Raw genomic sequence first — 14,057 nt, 5'->3', positions numbered from 1 at the left:
TCTTTCTTTCTTTCTTTCTTTCTTTCTGTTTCTGTTACTATTTTAAGTTGATGGTTTTCTATGATTATTTTCTCAATTTAATTTTATTTATGATTCATGTCTTTTCCCTAGGTAATTTTTTATTTGTGATTTTTAAAAAACATCTCATAGATAAGCTAGTTTTTTTCTGCTGATAGCAATGAATCTTCATTTGCCTTTACAGATTCTCTCATTTTTTTCTTCTCCTTTTGCATTTTTGTCACAAACTATTCAATTTTATGTTATAAATTTATCAAATTATAAAAGTTATAGTTATTTTAATTCCTTTATCCTTCAATCTTTATGCTATAATTGGGTATTTAACATCCTATTCTAAAATAGTTACAATTTTCTAATTCTGGCTGTTTGTCAGCTTATTAAAAGGTTCATGTACTTTTATCTTTTTGTATCAAGTAAAAGAGCTCCTTCCAACATCACTTGTAAAAGGCCCTCAACCTTAGTTTGTCTGGGAAAGCTTTTATTTCTCCTTCATATCTGGAAAAACACACAAAAAAAACCCCCAAAAATATCTTTGCTGGGTACTATATTCTTGGCTGACAATTTTTATTTTTCAATACTATTTTATTTCAAGTTTTTATTTAAATTTATTAAATTCATTAACATGCATGGTAAAATTGGTTCCAGTGTAGAATTTAGTGATTAATCAGTTACATATAACATTCACTACTCATCTCAAGTGCACTCCTTAATGCCCATCACCTCCCATTTATCCCATCCCCTCCCAACTCTCTCCATCAAGCCTCAATTTGTTCTCTACAGCTAAAAGTCTTGTATGGTTCTCTTCACTCCACCTCCTCTCTTTTTTTCTTTAAATTTTTCTTTCCCCTATGTCCATCTGTTTTGTTTCCTACATTCCACATATGAGTGAAATCATATGGCACTTGTCTTTCTCTAATTTTTTCACTTAGCATAATACACTCTACCTCCATCCATGTCAATGCAAATAGCAAGATTTCATTATTTTTATGGCTGAGTAATATTCTATTATATATGTATGTGTTTATGTATGTATATACATGTTGCTGCATAGATATATGTGTGTGTATGTGTGTATATATATATATACCACATTTTCTTTATCCATTTCTACTTTTTCCATTGAACTATGTATCTGTTTTAGTGCCAGTACAGTACTGTCTTAATGACTACAACTTTGTAATACAGCTTGAAGTCTGGAATTGGGATGGATCTAGCTTTGCTTTTCTTTTTCAAGATTGCTTTGGCTCTTCAGGATCTGTTGGAGTTCCATACAAATTTTGGGATTGTTTGTTGCAACTCTGTGAAAAATGCTGGTGGTATTTTGATAGGCTTTGCATTAAATATGTCCATTGATTTGGGTAGTATAGACATTTTAACAATGTTTGTTCTTACAATACAAGAGCATGGAATGTTTTCTCATTTCTTTGTGTCCTCTCCAATTTCTCTCATACATATTCTATGGTTTCCAGAGTACAGATCTTTTACCTCTTTCGTTAGATTTATTCCTAGGTATCTTATTGTTTTTGGTGTAATTATAAATGGGATCAATTCCTTGATTTCTCTGTCTGCTGCTTCATTATTGGTATATAGAAATGCAACATATTTCTGTATGTTGATTTTATATTCCATAATTTTTCTGAATTTGTGTATCATTCTAGCAAATTTTTGGTAGGGTCCTTTGGGTTTTCTACATAGAGTATCATGTCATCTGCAAACCATGAAAGTTTGACTTCTTTCTTGCTAATTTGGATGCCTGTATTTCTTTCTGTTGTCTGATTTCTGAGGCTAGGACTTCGAGCACTATATTAAATAACAATGGTAAAAATGTGCTTTTCTGTCTTATTTCTAACTGTTGATGAAAAGCTCTGTTTTCCCCATTAAAGATGATTTTAACTATGAGATTTTCATATATGGGCTTCATGATGTTAAGCTATGTTCCATCTCTCCCTACTTTGTTGAGGGTTTTTTTTTTTTTTAAATAGTTTATAGTCACATTGGTTTCCATATAATACCCAGTGCTCTTCCCCACAAGTGGCCTCCTCCATTACCCCCCCTCCCCCTCCCCCTTCAACCTTTGGTTCGTTTTCAGTATTCTATAGTCTCTCAGGTTTTGCATCCCTTGCTCTCCTCAATTCTCCTCCTTCCCCTTCCCATGGTCCTCCATTAGGTTTCTCCTGTTCTCCTGATAGATCTATGAGTGCAAACATATGGTATCTGTTGAGGGTTTTTATCAAGAATGGATGCCTACATGGGGCACCTGAGTGGCTCAGTCAGTTGAGCATCTGACTTTGCCTCAGGTTATGATCTCGTGGTTTGTGAGTTCAAGCCCCATGTCAGGCTCTGTGCTGACATTTCAGAGCCTGGAGTCTGCTTCACAGTCTGTGTCTCCCTCTCTCTCTCTGCTTCTCCCTGCTCACACTCCATCTCTCTCTTTCTCTCTCTCTCTCAAAAATAAATATACATTAAAATTAAAAAAACAAAAGAACAGATGCTTATCTATCAGTATTTTTAAGGCATTCTTCTACTCTCTCTCTTGGCCTGTAGATTTCTGATGAGAAGTCTTTTAATAGTCTAATGGGGGTTCCTTTGTAGGTTACTTCCCCCCCCCCCCGGCTGCCTTTATGATTCTTTCTTTATTATTGACTTTTGACAGCTTCATTATAAAGTATCTTGGAGAATGTCTTCTTGCACTGAGATACTATGGTGATCTATTAGTTTCATAAATTTTTATGTTTAATTTTTTCCCCAGGTTTGGGAAGTTTTCAGCTGTTCTCTCTCTCTTCATGTTCATTTGTGTTTGAGAGAGAGACAGGGAGAGACAGAGAGAGACAGAGCATGAGTAGGGGAGGGGCATAGAGAGAGAGGAAGACACAGAACTCAAAGTGGGAGCCAGGCTCCTCCATGGTGTCAGCACAAAGCCCTATGCTGGGCTCAACTCACAAACTGTGAGATCATGACCTGAGCCAAAGTCATATGTTCAACCCAATGAGCCACCCAGATGCTCCACAGTTGATATCTCTTTAAATAACCTCTGCCCATTCTCCTTTTCTTCTCCTTCTGGGATATCCATTATTCTTATCTTGGCTCTCATATGAAGTCTGATATCCCTCAGGGGTTCTTCACATTTTAAAATCTTAGTAATCCCTTCTCTTCAATCTGAATAATTTCCAGATTGCTATCTTTTGGATCACTCATTTTCTCTTCCATCTAATCTGTTCTATTTCCAGTGCTTACTAATGCACACTTTATCTCATGTATATTTTTTTTTTTTTAGAATTCCAATCTCTTTGGTAAAATACTGTATTTATTAATTTTATTCCTGTGTTCATTGAACTGTCTTATCTTCATAACACCTATTTGAATTTTTTGTCAGTTAGATTTCAGTGTTGCATGACTTTGACTTTGGTTGCTAAATAATTTCCCCTCTTCATTGTAATTTTTTACTTAATAATAGTTTGGATAATTTCACTTTGGCTCCTACAGTAATTTAGTTATATTGACTTATTCTTGCCTCTATCTCTCTTGAGAGACATCTAAACAAATGCAATGCACTGTGTTTAGGATAACAGAAGCATCCATAAGGTATAGACATACCCCAGTAAAAGGAAGAATTGAATCGTTTGTGAAGAAAGTGAATTCATACAACCTTATTCATAGGAACTATCTGAGTTAGTATATATAGTTCTCCAGGACCAGATGTCAAAAAACCCTGGACTATTTAGTGATATTTTTAATTCTTTCTCTTTCACTCATCTGTCTTTCATATCAACAAGCCATTGTTTTGTTTATCCTGCTTTCCAAATATGTTCTTCTTTTATTATCATTGCCAGTGCTTCTAGCCAGTCCTTCTATTTCTGGCCTCAATCACAGTGACTGTCTCCTAATTGTTATTCTAAATATTAACTTCTTGGCCCAGTATTCCATCCCCCAATCTTAAAAGACTTAATTTATAAAACAAATGTTTAGTCATTCTATACCCCATTTTAAAAGGTAATGGGACACTCTGTTATTCATGCAAGAAGATCCAAAATATTCATATGGTCCTTAAAACCCATCAAACATGATCTCAAATAAACTTCCAACTTCTCTCAAGTAACAAATTCTGTCCCACCACATCTCTACTTATAATATACCCTATGTTTTTCTCATTAATTCCCTTTTTCTTCTTAGATTTCCGCTTCTCTGTGCCTTGCTCATGCTTAACCTCTGCTAATGTTACCTCCATAATGCCTAAGCCTTTTCTAAGTGACAGCTTTAACTCAATCTTGCTAGAGAAATTTTCTTCAGGACTACCACCTTTTTCCCATCCTCACAAGAGTTAACAGCCTTTTAGTCTGCATTCCACCATCTTTCATAAAATTTTTCATTATAATATTTAGCATACCTCAGCATTTTCACAACTGATATTTTCTTCATTATGTTATGAACTCCTTCATGATGATAATTATATTTATTTTTCTTTGTATTCTCAACATTTAGTATAAAGAAGAAATGAAAAATCATTCTCATGTCCTAAATAGCTTCTTTATTCTGTGTCATATCTAAGATCAAATCTATCATATTCTCATTATATTATGTATAGTTTTCTTACAATGCACTCTTTTTCTGTACTTCCAAATTGCAAGTACACACAACTTAAAATAACAAACTGATTTTCCCTGTAATGCATTCTATTTCTTAACCAATGTAATCTAACCTCTCATTAAGTAGATCATTTCTGAATATTCTTGAATAAATTCCTGCTTAAGTAGTATACAATTAGAATGAACTTCACTTTGTATTTTTTAATTGGCAATTTTTAAGAGATAAACAGATGCAATTTTAAATACTTCTGCTGCAGATAACATATACCTAATAGTTCCATTTTTTCTCAAAGCTAATATCTCCATTCTTCTCTAATAGGCACTGAAAAAAAAGAAATATAAAGTACTTGAGTTTTATAAGTGAGAAATTATGTTCTGTGGATTTGGGGAGTGCTTTCTAAGTGTTTACTTTTTATCCAGGGAATAATTTTAAAGGATAGAAGAGTTAAATGCAATCATTTAGAAATTCTTGGTTTTAGTGTTTAAAAGAACTAAACTTCTACATTTTCTGAAAGTGACTTTTTTAAATCAAACTTGAACTCATTTTATTTTCTTTTTTCAATATGTCAATAAGATAAAAGCTCATTTTTTCTCGCCTTTAGAAGTGACTGTTTTTACTGTGGATAACTGAAAGAAACAGCAGAATCATAGAAATTCAAATTTCCAGTGTGGGAAGTCTTTTTATAAGGAATAACATCTGTTTGAGTTTTCTTTTTTTGGAAATTAAACACGAAAATGGTAATTATTTTAAAAAATCATGGATATTGCTGATGTATATTTTCATGAATCTTTATTTCCATAGTACTATAAAAAGAAGAAGAAAAAACCAGCCTGCCATGAATTTACTTAAGGAGACCAGAGAGGAGGACCTAAAAATAATATAAGAGAAGGTGAGCAGTAGAGTTAACAAAAATCAAGTAGTGTGATGTGAGAAAAATGTGGGTTCTATTTGTGCAATCAGTGAAATGATTTTATGCTTAATAACAAAGCACTATCCAAGCACCTGGATGGCTCAGTCAGTTGAGAGTCTGACTTTGGCTCAGGTCATGATCTCATAGTTCGTGGGTTCCAGTTCTGTGTCAGGCTTTGTGCTGATAGCCTGGAGCCTGCTTCAGATTCTGTCTCTCTCTGTGTGTTTCTCTGCCCCTCTCCTGTTCATGCTCTGTCTCTGTCTCTCAAAACAAAAAACATTTAAAAATTTTTAAAAAGTAACAAACTACACTCTTTGAGATTAGCAAGAGAATTGATTTTTGTCATAAAGATACTTAAAAATTTACAATAGAATCATTGATATCTCAGCATAGTAAAGTAAAATAAGGTAAAAGGAAAAGAAAGTGTTATTATCTACCCTTTCTATGCTGGTTAGTATCACCAGAACTCCTGTTCCTATTGATGTTTCCCTCTGACTCAAAGTTTGTAGGAAGGATTCCTGGGTGTCTCAAGACCTGATATTTCCTCTATTATCTTGTGACTTCTTGGCTATTAGGTAGATGGAATGATATCCAGTGCACACATGACTCTAAATATATACTTGCACGCTGGCACTCACACTGTTCTCAAGGATCTGAAAATAAGGTGAAGTACATCTTTCTAGCTGCCTTGGTGAGATAACATCAGGTTCCAAGGTGAAAGCAAATGGGGAGAAAATTTTGTCCTCAAAATTCTTACATCATGTTAAATAAAGAAGCAATAGTAGAAGCAATACGAATAAAACGGAACATTTATTAAACAAAGTGAAAAGTGGACTAAGTTAGGTCTGAAAATATCTCAAAGCATGCTCTTAGAAATTCCAGTGATACAATCATTCCTGTGCTTATTCTTGACTACATTCCATTTTTCCTCAGGGGCAGACACTTGTCTCAAGAGAAAAAAGTTTGATTCTTGGATGTCATAGCATCAATCTGAAGGAAAAACATGCTAAAATGCTGAAGGTCAGACAATGAAAAGAGAGAGGGTGTCTATGAAGAGAAAGAATGTCAGTAGGACTGAAGTCTTCTAAGAGTAAAGAAAAGAGTGACAGAAGAAACTAGAGCTAATCAGGAAGCAAATCATGATGAATCTTGTAAACCTTTTAGAATTCACCTGGAAACAACTGAAGTCTTAAGTACAAAATACAAACATATTTATGTGTAGAGAGACCATTTTGGTTGCTGTTTAGAAAATGTGAATAGGAACTAGACTGATAAAGAGAGATCAATGATCATGTTGTTGCAGTCATCTAGGTGACAGTTAATGGTGGTTTGATCTCAGGCAGACTTTCTCAACCTCAGCACTATTGATGTTTTGGACTAGGTAATTCTTTGCCGTAGGGACTGCCCTGTGCATTGTAGCGTGTTTAGCAGCAGCCATGGCTACTACTTATTTGATGCTAGAATCATTCTCACCCCTGTTTTGATAACCAAAAGTATCTACAGTCTCTGTCAAATACCCTCAGAGAGTGAATATCTTCTCTTCAACTACCTCTTCACTTATAGATCTGAGATAATGGCAAAAAGAATGGATAAGGAAGGGGGACTTGCATAATATTTAAAATATACCATCAACACTTAAGTGATAATTTATTGGGTATAGAGTTTAAGGGAAGAGGATAAGATATTTGAATTAGAACACAAAAATGCATCCACTACTGGATATTTATCCAAATAAAATAAAAACACTAATTTTGGAAGGTATATGCACCTTGTTTATTGCAACATTACTTACAATAGCTGCAATATGAAAGCAACCCAAGTGTGTATCAATAGACAAATGGGTAAAGAAGATATGATACACACACACACACACACACACACACACACACACGGGAATATTACTCAGTCATAAAAAAGATGAGCTCTTGTCATTCATGACAACATCGATGAACTTAGAGGGTTTTATGCTAAGTGAAAAATGTCAGACAGAAAAAGACAAATGCATATGGTTTCACTTATATGTGGAACTTAAAAAACAAAGTAAAAAAAACAATCAAAATGCAGAAACAGACCCATAAATACAGAGAACAAACTTATGGTTGCCAGAGGGGAAGGAGGTTGGAGAAATGGCAAGAATGGGTAAAGGGAATTGAAAGACACATGCTTCTAACTGTGGAATATATTAGTCAAGGGATAATAAAAGATATGGGAGAGTGAATATAATCAATAGTACTGTAATAGCATAGTGACTTGTGGTGAGTGTAGTATAACATGTAAACTTGTTGAATAACTAGGTTGTATACCTGAAAAATGTAACATTGTGTGTCAACTATGCATAAATATACATACACACAAATATATATATTTATATATATACACACACATATATATATATATATAAGGAACAGGAAAGTAATTTCACTTTCTACTGGGAATAAAAAGCATTTCTAAATAAGGAGGTGATGTTATGATTTACATACTTGAAAAACAAATGAGGTATACACACACACACATGCACACACACACAGAGGCACATATACATGGGGAACAATGTTATAAATTCAGTATGGAGTGAAGAGGGTTTCAACTAATGACATGACAATTGAAATAAAAGGAAACCCAATGGGAAGTGTTTTGATGATCTCCTAGGGAATGAATTAGACTTATATAATGGGGCACTCCAGACTTTCTAGTTTTGATGACTAGATGTTTTATATCAGCATTAACTATTTTGGAAAATACAAGCAAAGCAGTAGATTTGGAGAGGTAGAAATCAGAAGACATATTAATTTTAGCTACCCATCCCTAACAGTATTCAGAAAGAATATTGATTCTTTGGAGGATGTAGATGATTTTAGTAGCATAATACAAAAAATAAAAGAACAAAAATACTTTCATATTTTTATTCAAAATATGTTTCATTTTTGGCATTTTGGCACAATGCATTTATTTGTCCAGGTAGGTTAAGTGAATGGAAGCAAGAAAAAAGATATCTGGACAGCTGAAGAGAAAGAGATTTGCAGAGTTAGAGCAGAGTAAAGACACATAATTATTCTTGAGACTATTAGAAGAATCTGCCTTCATGAAGTAATATAGGATGTTTCTGCTATAATAAAATATTGCTCTATCAAGTCCGATTAAGCATTTTAGCTTTGCTTTTCCTACTTCTAATGGCATTTTGTTTATTAAAAACTTCAAGTTTTTGCATGCTAATTTGCTACTTTCTCTGTAAGCATAGAAAGAGACACTAGTGCTTCAAAAAACTATTCTTATTATTGTTCTTGTTTTTCTTATTATTATCAGACTGACAAGAACAACATCTTTTATGAATCATAAGAAAAATTTGAAGTGTTAACATTTTATTTTCAAAAGAAGTAATTTTGGAAAAATTATTTAGCCTTTCAAGGATACTTTCATATTAAGTGTGAAATTTTCACACCATGATTTCAATAAAATAAGGAATACTGGGAAATCATAGATTTCATTACTCACCCGTGGAAATAAAATTTTAGCTTAAATTTTAGCAAGATTAGATTCTCTAATCTTGTGCTATTTCAATCCATTTTCACACTTCTTTTTTTTTAAGTTTTTCGTTTATTTTGAGAGAGAAAGCAAGAGGTAGGGGCAGAGGTGGCAGGGAGAGAAAGAGAGAGAATCCCAAGCAGGCTCTGAACTATAGATGCAGAGCCCCAGCTGGGCCTGAAGCTGTAACCAAAAACCAGACACTTAATCGACCAAGCCATCCTGTGCCGCTATTTTCAAACTTCTAATAAATATTTGGAATTTACTATTTAGTTCTTATACGTTTAAAAACTAAGTGTTAAATATAAAATGGTAAAAAAAAAAAAAAAGATTATCCAGTGCTAATTATGATTAACATTTGGTGTATAGGCTTTCACATCTATACTGATATATAAAGTTTTTTAAAACTATGATCAACATGTTTTGATGTCTTTATTGCTTCCTTACATATTTTTTCCTAGTGAGGAGATTGAAAGTATAATTTTGAATCAGTAAAGTATATTCCATTTAAAAGATATACCAAAATGTACTCAACCCCTGTCTTTAAGAGTGGCATGTAGAACTTGTGTCCAGCATTCTGAATGTGTAGACAAGGTCAATAAAATAATTTTGATGTATTAATTGTAGTTTATTTGTTCAAATCTTTCCCTTTTAATGTATTTCTGGAAGGAAATTCCTTGGTTAAAAGACTTTCCTACTTTGAATGTATGTATTTTTTTAACCTGGGAAAAGTGTGTTGGTTTGTTCCTATACTAGCTGTGAATGATTTTGCCCATGTCCCTACATCTTTTACAACACAAGTCTGTTTCCATTGTTTGGATTGTGGCAACAATGTAGACACAGTCTTGAATATATAATGAATAAGCATGAACATTATATCCCACAGCCAGAAAACAAAATGAAGCAAAACACTTTGCACTAAGAGATAAACAATAACTAATTGGATCACTCTGTTTTTTGTAGGGTCCAGCTCAATAAGATTCCAGGAATTTCCCACAAATTGTTAGTTCACTAATGGAAAAACTCTATCCTGGATTTTTGCACAGCTCTTATCTGAAGAAAAGACTTTGCCTTTGTGGATATAATGATGACAATGTGAGAAAGTTGGTATTTTTTTCCTCATCTTAAACAAGCTATCTGTAAACTCAGTATGTTTGATAAATCTGCTGAGTTTGACAAAAAATTTTTTCAATATTGTTTTCTTTTTAATTTGAAAACAAGTGCTTTAAAGCTTTAAAGCTTGAACTTCTTTCCCAATTTTTTGAAAATAAACTTATTTTTTAATAAACATTTGGTCTTTGTATCTTTCTTTCTCAGATATTTGTCCAACTCATAGATTAAAAAATAATTTTTAAATTTTAAAACACCTTAGGAATTTAATAACTAGATATTTAAATATCCTTTTATAGATCAATGCTTTATTTGTATTTCATCTTCTGCAAATGTCTTTAATATCTCTATCCCTGTTCCTGTTGAGTGATTTATTTTAATAACACTGATCTCCTATACGTTAAATTTAGTATTTGTCACATAAGACATTAATTTCATTGTTTTGCTTTTTTTGCCAATCATTTAAAATTATTATTATTTTTTAATTTGTTTATGTTTGTTTATTTTTAAGAGCAAGAGACACAGAGAGTGAGCCAGGGAGGGGCAGAAGGAGAGAGAGACAGAATCCAAAGCAGGCTCCAGACTCTGAGCTGTCAGCACAGAGGGCAACGTAGGGCTCAAACTGAGACCATAAGCTGAAGTCGGACACTTAATGACTAAGCCAACCAGACACCTTTAAAATTATTTTTGCAGTCAAATCCATCATTATCTATTGTATCATTTCGTTAATACATTTCTTGCAATGTCTCATGTTTTAGAAAGACATTTTAACCCCCAAATCTGAAACATATTTATCTATTTTATAATATATTTATGGTTTTATTTTTAACATTTAAATAATAAGCTCATTGGACTTTCAGCCTAAGTAGCATTGGTTTCAAATATCTGCTTTTGCATTGCTTGTTCAAAGTCGGGACTGGTCCAGTGTTCTTTGAGTCTCACTTCTTCAACTCTAAAAGGAGATTGATAGTTTACAACTCATTAGATGTTTGTAAGGAATAAATTAGAAAATTCATATAAGTGGTTTAACAGACTTCCTGTTGATAGTAAATAATAAATAATGAGGAGGAAAACCTATGTGTTCATACATAATAAGAATATACATAATTCTATGTAGATCATGTATGTATAGACCAAAACATTAATAATTTACCAAAAATTTATTTAAATGGAATTATTTGGACAATTGAGACATACTTAATGTCAACACATATATGAATAAGGCTTGAAAATTACTTAATTTAAATGTTTCCAGTCCCATTTGGAACAGAACTGCGGATGAAACCGTGCTCATGAATGCTGGACATACAGAGAAACCTCTTGTGCATGAAAACAACTTTGGATTTTGGAGTTTTAAGTCTTTGTTCCCCTACCCTTTTTAATGAAATGATACAATAAATAACGAATGGTTAACAGTGATGGCAGATCAACAGGCAAAGATAAACACAAAAATGATACAAGATGGAATGTTCCTGTTCAATATCCTCCAAGTAGTTGCAGATTTAGATTGCTTCTAGGCATCCAGGAATCTGAGCTATCACCAGGAATATCTAAATTGCTTTCTCACAGGTTCTACAAAGCACTCTCTTTACTTTATCTACTCATTTTAGATGGCACCTCATTGAATTTCTCCTAGCCAATTTACTTTCTGCAAAGCTCACATTTCTCTTACAATAGAGAAATTTCTTTAGCTCTACTCTTTCAACTTTAGCTTAATAGCATGGGGGCTTTCGTTAAGTTTCACTGTCAGCAGAACAGCACAAATTTAACATTTACGTGATCCATTTCTACTAAATAGCAAAAGGAGAAAGTGTTATGCCAAGGGCAAGGTGGGTATTAATTTTCCCTATGGTTTATGCAATTACTTGAATGCATCCCTAAAGAAAGCTAATATATTGATCAAACCTAATTAGCTTTAATTTACATAAAACTGTAGCATGAGTTACTTGTATACTTTAGAAAAATAGAAGGTTTAAGTGAAAATAATCCAGAGGAATTTACAATTCAGAGTCATGTGGCACAGAAAGCATCAAAAGTATAAGAGTAATATGAGACCAAAATTCCAATCTTTTTATAAAAATTATTTAACAACAAAAATATTAAATTTTAATTATTTTTATTTGTTTAAATGCTTATTAATTTATTTGAGAGAGAAAGAGAAAACATGAGTTGGGGAGTGGCAGGGAGAAAGAGAGGGACACAGAGCTGTCAATGTGGCCCAATGTGGTGCTCCAACTCACAAACTGTAAGATCATGACCTGAGCCAAAGACAGACATTTAACAGGACTGAGCCACCAAAGCACCTTTAAATTTTAATTGGTTTTTAAATTGCTGTTACATAATGCATTTTATATAAGTCTCCATATTTAGTTTTTTAAACAAAAAAAAGAACTTAAAAAATTCACCAATAATACCATCATCTAAAGATAAAGAGTAAGAATAATGTTCTAGTGAATCTTCCAGACTCTCTCTCTCTACACACGCACACACACACACACAAACACACGCACACGCATGTGCATGTGTACAATGTTTATTCCACTCATTCAGTTTTATAATCTCCTTTTTTCTTTTTTCTTTGTTAATTTTATTATATAAAGAAAAAGCATGTGTGCAAGGAGAAGGGCAGAGAGAGAAATAGAGAGAAGAGACAGAGACAGACAGACTCTTATGCAAGCTCCATACTCAGTGCAAAGCCTGACATAAGGCTTGATCCCACAATCCCGGGATCATGACATAAGCAGAAATCAGAGCCCAGGTCCTAATCAACTGAATCACCCAGGCACCCCCATATTTTTCTCCAACATGAACTTATTAAGATGTTTTCTTGTCATTTCTTCATGCATTAAGCAAATATCATTTGCCGCAACAATGCTACTTATGTTGTAAACAAAGATTAATAGAACAGTAATTGCCATTCCCTTGTAGAATGTATATTCTGATAGAGCAGAAAGATAATGAACAAGAACAACTGAATAAATAACAAAACTATATTTCTGTGTGTATATGTATATGGGCATAATTATAGATAATGAAAATTATGAATAAAAATCAGGAACTGAATGGAATAGGTTTTAAAAATAAGGAGGCTAAAGATGATATTTTACAAGTGACATTTGTGCTGGGCTTTCAAAGATTAAGAAACAGAAACCCTATGTTCTATCACTTGGGAGTAATCTAAACCAAAAGAAGCAATAATAGCAAAGCTTTATTTTGGAAAACCAATAAAAATATACCAAATTCAATGCACATTGTTAAACTTGGAGTTGAGGCCACTGGATGACCAAAGAATTGACAAGTGTTAAGTAGTGCGCATCATGGAAAGCAGGTCTTTCGCTAACACCACAGGTCTCTGACCCAATAAGTGGAATTTGATAGTAATCTTTACAGGTATTTAACCAAACAACAACAACAACAAAAGATATCAATTCTAGTGTCTCGTGAGAAAGAAGACAGAGGAGAATTTAATAGACATATCAAATCATTCAGAGTTTTATTTTTTGGTTTTCAGGTAAGATCGAAGCGCATGAACTTGAGCTAACCTTTGAGTCCTTTTGGCCAACAGAACGCAGCAAAAATGATACTGTATTTATTCCAGGTCTACTCCTTAAGAACTTTAGACTACCATTTCCACTCTCAAATCCAGTTGTCATAGAAGAAGCCAAACTGCCCCGAGAACATGGCACTCTGAGGAAGCGCAAGCTGGCCGCATGGAGAGGCCATATGGAGGAATTCTGAAACATCATACATTAAAGAAAAGTAGGGCTCTCCGAGGTGCTCCAACCCAGCTCAGTCACTAGCTGAATACACCTATTGAAGAGCTCCGGTTAATAAGATGTAAAACATAACCACCCAGTCAATTCCTGCCTAAATTCCTGACAAACTAGATTTTAAAAAGTAATAAAATAATTTT

General features: G+C 33.4%; 1 non-coding gene across 1 annotated transcript; it reads left to right on the top strand.

Annotated features, from left to right (window-relative positions):
- The first annotated feature begins 13,387 nt into the window (after positions 1-13,387).
- LOC115303706 lies at positions 13,388-13,536 on the top strand. Its single transcript, XR_003914204.1, has one exon. It is a non-coding gene; the product is annotated as a small nucleolar RNA SNORA62/SNORA6 family (small nucleolar RNA).
- Positions 13,537-14,057: the final 521 nt, after the last annotated feature.

This window comes from Suricata suricatta, chromosome 1, assembly GCF_006229205.1.
Source record: "Suricata suricatta isolate VVHF042 chromosome 1, meerkat_22Aug2017_6uvM2_HiC, whole genome shotgun sequence".
In the NCBI taxonomy this organism is placed as follows: Eukaryota; Metazoa; Chordata; class Mammalia; order Carnivora; family Herpestidae; genus Suricata; species Suricata suricatta.
This window is presented reverse-complemented; position numbering and strand designations above follow the sequence as displayed.